General features: G+C 36.8%; 1 long non-coding RNA gene across 1 annotated transcript; it reads left to right on the top strand.

Annotated features, from left to right (window-relative positions):
• The first annotated feature begins 966 nt into the window (after nucleotides 1-966).
• Nucleotides 967-7129, top strand: LOC127639379 (uncharacterized). Its single transcript, XR_007969955.1, has 4 exons — nucleotides 967-1439; nucleotides 1896-1989; nucleotides 2469-2542; nucleotides 6995-7129. It is a non-coding gene; the product is annotated as an uncharacterized LOC127639379 (long non-coding RNA).
• Nucleotides 7130-8450: the final 1321 nt, after the last annotated feature.

Here is an 8450-nt window from a genome sequence, read left to right as displayed (position 1 = left end):
CCATACAATTATTTTTGAAGAACAAACTGAAATTTAAGTTAAAAAAAAGTTTTCAAATGGAATTGTTAGAGTTAAGCAATTCAACAAAAAGTTAGTTATACTGAATTTATTCATATTTATAATTTCTCAGTTGAACCTAATCGATATATAACGGTTTTACATGCAATTTGCTGGGAAATGTTGAGGCTTTTAGAGGTGGTAATGATTTTCCATAAGAATCAGATGAAGAATGATGCTAGGGCTGGGAATAGATTCCAAAAAGAATCGACTCCTCGATTCCAAGTCAATGGGAGTCGAGAATCAACTTGAAACTTTGGAAACCGTTTGATATTTTTGAACTGTGATTATTTCCTCGACCACTGAACTACTACAGATTTGAGAAGCCTAACCGCACTAATACAATTTGCAAAAGGATTAGGCTTATAAAATGACTGCATCTTAACAATCATCAACCTGACTCTGAGTAATTTTTTGTCTGTTAGCATCTGTAAATCTGATCTGTTTGTTCAGCCCTTCACCACATCTGTTTTCCAGACCTGTGGTATTTTACTTTGGATTAAACTAGTAATCAAGTAACATGCCAAATTTGTGTCCATTGATTTTCATCGATTCCAAAACCAAGAATCGGTATCGGAGTCAATTCCCAAATTTCTGGAATGTAACAGCCATAAATGATGCTGTATGTGGTTGTATATAGTATTTTTTGTTTTTTTTTGCTAACAAAGGAACTCTCTGTTACAGTAGTTTTTCAATAATTTTAAGCCTCAAGCAAAATATGGATGACACCTCACAAGTACTGCATTACGAAGAAAGAAAAGGTTGTTCAACGAGTATACCCGGTAAAGCATATTAAAGTTAGTATGGAAGATAACTGCTTTTGTGTGTGTGTTTGTGTGTGTGTGTGTGTGTGTGTGTGTGTGTGTGTGTGTGTGTGTGTGTAGGCATATGTGGTTTATGAGACCAATTTTCAGGTTTACACACCAGCATTACGAGGCCATTCGGTTTATGAGACCAATTTTGATGGTCTCGTAATTCGGGGAATTTAAATTGTTATAATTATTGAATAATAATAATTTAAAGCATTATTAATAGATGTATGATTACTACATTACTAGTTTTATTAATTCACATTGCTATTTGAATGTGATAAACATCCCCACGCTTTTTATGACCTTTACAAATATGGACCTTTTAAACCATGATGTGTATGTGTGAACTTTGAACAGTGCCCCTGTAGGTGGGAATTGGTATTGCAAGGTACACACATTCGCGCCAAATAACACACATTTCCCCGCTAAATCATACACATTTCCCCGCCATATCGTACAATTGGCCGTAAACGTCGGCTGTTTCGAGAAGATTCGCCGCGTTTGGAGAAGTGATTAACATCGGAGCTGCAACAGTTCTTCAGCATCATGGAATTTACCGAAAACTGAAAAGTAAGCCCTTTTATTTAATATTTTATACATTTAATGAAAAATGTGTCTGATAGCCTCAGTGGAGTTTAAATAGCTTTACGACTTATTTAATTGTTCATTACTCAGTTAAGATTACTCGTAACTAATGAAATACTGTCATGAGTGTGCATACAGTGAGTTATCTTCTAACTTCACCTGCTTGTACACGCTTGTTGATTTATCAGTTTATCATAAACGTGTCAACAAGAATACTTTCAGCTGTCGGTGATGGTTATGGAGCAGGAAGGGGCAAACCAACTATTAGTTAAAAAAGCACTCTGTTTAAAGCTCCAAACCATACCCAATTATATGAAACTAGCGATAATATTGTTATTCTGTGTTCTGTGTGTGTTATTTTGGGCCACTGCTAAAGCAATGAGTTATTAATATTATTCTGCATATCTGTGGAGACTGACTTGACATTATATTTTGTACTAGGGGACTAAATCCTCTCAGAGATACAGAACAGCACGTGAAGTTGGACAAAGATTAAGACATACATGGATATATATATATATCAATCACACCAAAGGTAAGATGTTTTTGTAAACCTTTTGTCTCTTAATGCAAGTTGAGCTCTGTTATGTTAGATAAAGAATGCTCCATCAGACATACAGAGTGTTCATATGGAAAACAACAGATTATTTAGGTATTTTATTTTTTGATAACATGTTTATCTTAATGTTTTTGATTAGTTATTTGATTTTTCCTTTGGACTTTTCCAATCTCATTAGAAAATGTACTTTTCTATGTTTTTGCGTTGTTTATATTATTTAAGTGGTACAATACAAATGCTAACATTTATGATTTTTTAATTAGTAATCATAAAAAGTAAAAACTGTATAAAATAATAAAAAGTACTATTAGTCAAACAGTTTTGGTTAACAGATTCCCATTGCTTTATGTGTTTTATTGTGTTTTGCATATTAATTTGGCACACAATGTAATTTCAGAGTTTGTTTACTGCTTGTTTACCATTACTGCCATTAACAGTTGTGTTTTTTTTAATAGGGCGAGGTGTATTTGCAAAAGGCTTTATGTTGAAAGGTTCATTCATTCTTGAATCCAGAGGAATCTTGTATAAGGTATCAGACTCATTAAATGAATACACAAACATCTTCATACAGTGAAATGATTACTGGGGCCGGTTGCACCAGCTGTGTGTAACTTCAATCTTAGCCTAGTTGTGGTGTAAATTGGCACTAAGTCACAATTTATGCACTACTAAATATTTGAGCATTGCACCATTAATCTTAGGTATGACGTAACCCTACGTATAAACGAAATATTTACGGCAGACTCTGACCAGGAGTAATGGATGAAATATTTAATGACATCAATGAGCTCATGTTTTGATTGACAGGCATCAGCCCTTTCGACATATATGATGGTGTTTACACTCATTACGTGAGAGAGAAAAAAACATATTTTTACGTTTAAGCATGAAACTGTTCTAACGGTGCAGTTTTCAGGATGCATCACCCGGTGTGAAGTTTCAAAATATACCAAATATATAAGAAATTCAAATATTTCCAGCCTGTTGTAATAGTATTTATTTATCATACAGTTCCTATATATTGTTATTTACACAGGGCAAATATACTATTTATTAAATCTACTTTTATTATGTATTGTATTTTAATGGGGATATAATTTATTACAGCTGACAGTTACGTGAACATCAACCGTAATAAGATCAAATTGAAGTTAACGGCTTTTTAACACTTCTGTATACAAATGTGAAGGCTGCCTATTGGATAAATACAAGTAAACATCATATTATGCGACTGCATCACTTTACGGAGAGCTTACACCCTACTAGTGAAGTCTTGCCTTAAGAACAGGTGGATCAACCAAAATAAGCACCGACTTATTTACAAACTAACTAGTAGTTACTAGGGTTGCAGCGGTATACCAGTTTCACGCTATACCACGGTTTGAAAATGGACGGTTATCACACCATGTGCATTTGCTTATCTACGGTATTGAGAAAAAATGCAACCGGACGGAGAATCTCACATGCGCGTGTGCATCTCCTTTCCTTCTCGACTGTCTGTCAGACTCGTCAACTTGCGTCACACACACACACACACATGCAGCAGATGTCAGAGAGAAGCGAGGGGTCTGACATGAGTGTGAGTTAAAGCAGTGTTTCTCAACTGGTCTATTCGGACTGGGACAGCAGGGAAAGAACAATGCCATGGTTCTCCCAAGTGATCGACTATTTAAGACTGCCGAGGCACATTTAATGATAATCTCGCAAACAGCTAAAGACTTCTCATCTGCACTTTCGCGACGAGTGTAACGATCTCGCGATCATGATCTGCTCTTCTCTCTGGCGCACGCGTGCAATAACTGGGCTTCCCTCGATATTGCGGAGCGCAGACATCAAAACTGATGTGACCAATTTCAATTCTAGCGAGAGTTTTCTAGTTTAAAGTGTTTCGGAGATTGTCAATTCGAACCTCTCAACAGTAGCAGCCCTGACATGCCAAACAGCACTGCGGAGGAAGAGCAACACTGTGCTATGCACCGAAATAAATAAATAAATTACACACCATCACCTTTACAAATTTCTTTCATGATTTTACATGAGTAAAAGTAACTGTTATATATTTTTTATACTGTATTATTATATAGTTTCATATGAAATAATCTAAAGTTAGAATTTATTAGACCTCATTTTATATCAACAGTGGCAGCTGTAGTTAAAGTTTCAAGATGTGTTTCAGCTAATATTTATTTTTCATAAATACTGTAATTTATTATTATATAACTATTATTTAAGACTAGCACACTGACCTAACCATGGTAATGAGGAGCCTTTCCTTCTGTGTAATATGTGTATAAATATAATATTAATTAACAAACGAGATAATAATGGGCTCATATACAGTGAGGAAAATAAGTATTTGAACACCCTGCTATTTTGCAAGTTCTCCCACTTGGAAATCATGGAGGGGTCTGAAATTGTCATCGTAGGTGCATGTCCACTGTGAGAGACATAATCAAAAAAGAAAAATCCAGAAATCACAATGTATGATTTTTTTAACTATTTATTTGTATGATACAGCTGCAAATAAGTATTTGAACACCTGTCTATCAGCTAGAATTCTGACCCTCAAAGACCTGTTAGTCTGCCTTTAAAATATCCACCTCCACTCCATTTATTATCCTAAATTAGATGCACCTGTTTGAGGTCGTTAGCTGCATAAAGACACCTGTCCACCCCATACAATCAGTAAGAATCCAACTACTAACATGGCCAAGACCAAAGAGCTGTCCAAAGACACTGGAGACAAAACTGTACACCTCCACAAGGCTGGAAAGGGCTATGGGGAAATTGCCAAGCAGCTTGGTGAAAAAAGGTCCACTGTTGGAGCAATCATTAGAAAATGGAAGAAGCTAAACATGACTGTCAATCTCCCTCGGACTGGGGCTCCATGCAAGATCTCACCTCGTGGGGTCTCAATGATCCTAAGAAAGGTGAGAAATCAGCCCAGAACTACACGGGAGGAGCTGGTCAATGACCTGAAAAGAGCTGGGACCACCGTTTCCAAGGTTACTGTTGGTAATACACTAAGACGTCATGGTTTGAAATCATGCATGGCACGGAAGGTTCCCCTGCTTAAACCAGCACATGTCAAGGCCCGTCTTAAGTTTGCCAATGACCATTTGGATGATCCAGAGGAGTCATGGGAGAAAGTCATGTGGTCAGATGAGACCAAAATAGAACTTTTTGGTCATAATTCCACTAACCGTGTTTGGAGGAAGAAGAATGATGAGTACCATCCCAAGAACACCATCCCTACTGTGAAGCATGGGGGTGGTAGCATCATGCTTTGGGGGTGTTTTTCTGCACATGGGACAGGGCGACTGCACTGTATTAAGGAGAGGATGACCGGGGCCATGTATTGCGAGATTTTGGGGAACAACCTCCTTCCCTCAGTTAGAGCATTGAAGATGGGTCGAGGGTGGGTCTTCCAACATGACAATGACCCGAAGCACACAGCCAGGATAACCAAGGAGTGGCTCTGTAAGAAGCATATCAAGGTTCTGGCGTGGCCTAGCCAGTCTACAGACCTAAACCCAATAGAGAATCTTTGGAGGGAGCTCAAACTCCGTGTTTCTCAGTGACAGCCCAGAAACCTGACTGATCTAGAGAAGATCTGTGTGGAGGAGTGGGCCAAAATCCCTCCTGCAGTGTGTGCAAACCTGGTGAAAAACTACAGGAAACGTTTGACCTCTGTAATTGCAAACAAAGGCTACTGTACCAAATATTAACATTGATTTTCTCAGGTGTTCAAATACTTATTTGCAGCTGTATCATACAAATAAATAGTTAAAAAATCATACATTGTGATTTCTGGATTTTATTTTTTAGATTATGTCTCTCACAGTGGACATGCACCTACGATGACAATTTCAGACCCCTCCATGATTTCTAAGTGGGAGAACTTGCAAAATAGCAGGGTGTTCAAATACTTATTTTCCTCACTGTAAGTAAATATGTTCTTCAATTTTTAAAATGGGGAGAGAAACTTCCTGTAGATTTTGACATCAACAATAGAATTAATGTCACTTGATGCATGTCCTTGTATTGGAAAACCATGAACAAAACTGCAATATAAAAGGAAATGTGACCCAGGATACATTAAATACAGGTTTTGTTTAATCTATGGCAGGTCGACACTTGATTTCCAATGTAAAATCTGTCCTGAAGCAAAACCAGTTGAGAAACACTGAGTTCAAGATACAGACAGGAGCCGTCTACAGTATATGTTAACTGTTAATAATCAATATATTACTATAAACCAGTTGAGAAACACTGAGTTAAAGGTACAGACACGAGCAGTCTGGCCTCACTGTCGTGCACCTACAGTATATATTAACTGTTAATAATCAGAGGACATTACTTTAAAAGCTCACACAGCTGATGTTATTTTTCAGTTAGTAGATAATTTAACATGTAAACTAACATGTTATAGTTACATGCTATTTTTATCATGTTTATAATTCTGTTTATTATAATTCTGTTAGCTTTCTTATTTTTTCTATTTATTTATATTCAAAAGAGAGACTTTTTTTACACTTCAATAAAATAAATGTTTTCAAGTTTCAATTATAATAAAGTGTTTGCTCAAAAATAAATAAATACATAAAATAACCCTTCTGTTTTCACTGATAATAGTAATTGTGTAATACTGTATACCGTGATACTGTGAAACCGTGATATTTTCTGAGACGGTTATCATACCGTAAAAATCTCATACCGTTGCAACCCTGCAAGTTAATAAGCCCTTAGTGTAAAATTTACATCCCAACTTACGTGAGAACTTACACACAGCTGGTGCAACCCTGCCCTGGTGAGTAGCCTGTATTGTACTGTATGTTAGCCCATGTGCATCTTTTGAAATGAAGCCAAATAACACATGGAGATATCTGGGGCAGACTGACATGCTTCCTAAAGATGTGTTCTCTTCTAGAGCTTCATTTTAGTTAACAATTTTAACAGTTGATTTTTATGACCCCTTTAGCATTGATGCTTCAAGCGTTGACAGATCACTTGGGAGACTAGTGAATGATGAGCAGAAACCCAATGCAAAGATGAAAAAGAAGTGGATGGTATGCCCCATCTTTTGGCCATTATGGATGGAAGGGAATTTCGAGAGATTACTTATGACTATGGAGGTGTTGACTTGCCATGACATTCCTGCCATGGACAGGAAATGCCCAAGGTAGAGTACCACTGACTTTTATTGAATAAAGTATTTTTAATAGTGAGTAGTAGTGTTGTCACGGTACCAACATTTCAGCAGTCGGTACCAATACCAGTGAAATTTCACGGTACTCGATACCATTTTCGGTACCAAAGCAAAAACAGGTTACTAAGCAACACTCTTTTATTAACAAAGTCTACAAAACATTAGCAGCAGAACTAAGAGCAGAAATATGCCATTGAGCAACAATTTAATTTAAATATATTGTTTTTTAATTATAACAAAACTGAACAATGTTTTTGATTTTTGATAAAAGATTTGCTTCAACTTTTGCAACTTTTAATTTAAGTTTTTACCAAGTACTAAAAAAAGCCTAAATAAACAAGCATACAATAGAATTAATAAACTATTTCCAAACTAATGTGCAAAGTGCTCTCTTATTGATAAAGCTGCATATTGCCAATTTTCTTCATGATAAGAAATGCACAGTGACACATATATGGATATTATGATTAAATAAGTTCTAATCTATCTGCATTAAGCGTCCGCGCTCGAGGGATGAGCGTCCTTAGATCGGGACATTCGCACAACTCATAGAAGAGGCGCCGACCACACAGAGAAATGCCTGTTTCTGTTTCAGTCCTCATATACCAAATCATGTCCTCATACACCATGAGTAAGCACACACACTAAACACACACAGGTGTTATGCAGTCATAGTGTACTGTTTAGTCACATACAGTCGCCATATTCGGTCCTCATATACCAAATCATGTCCTCATAAACCATGAGTAAGTACACACACTAAACACACACAGGTGTTACACATAGTGTAATGTTTAGTCACATACAGTCGCCATATTCGGTCCTCATATACCAAATCATGTCCTCATACACCATGAGTAAGCACACACACTAAACACACACAGGTGTTATGCAGTCATAGTGTACTGTTTAGTCACATACAGTCGCCATATTCGGTCCTCATATACCAAATCATGTCCTCATACACCATGAGTAAGTACACACACTAAACACACACAAGTGTTATGCAGACATAGTGTACTGTTTAGTCACATACAGTCGCCATATTCGGTCCTCATATACCAAATCATGTCCTCATACACCATGAGTAAGTACACACACTAAACACACACAAGTGTTATGCAGACATAGTGTACTGTTTAGTCACATACAGTCGCCATATTCGGTCCTCATATACCAAATCATGTCCTCATACACCATGAGTAAGCACACACACTAAACACACACA

Source organism: Xyrauchen texanus, chromosome 48 (assembly GCF_025860055.1).
Source record: "Xyrauchen texanus isolate HMW12.3.18 chromosome 48, RBS_HiC_50CHRs, whole genome shotgun sequence".
NCBI classification, from domain to species: Eukaryota; Metazoa; Chordata; class Actinopteri; order Cypriniformes; family Catostomidae; genus Xyrauchen; species Xyrauchen texanus.
This window is presented reverse-complemented; position numbering and strand designations above follow the sequence as displayed.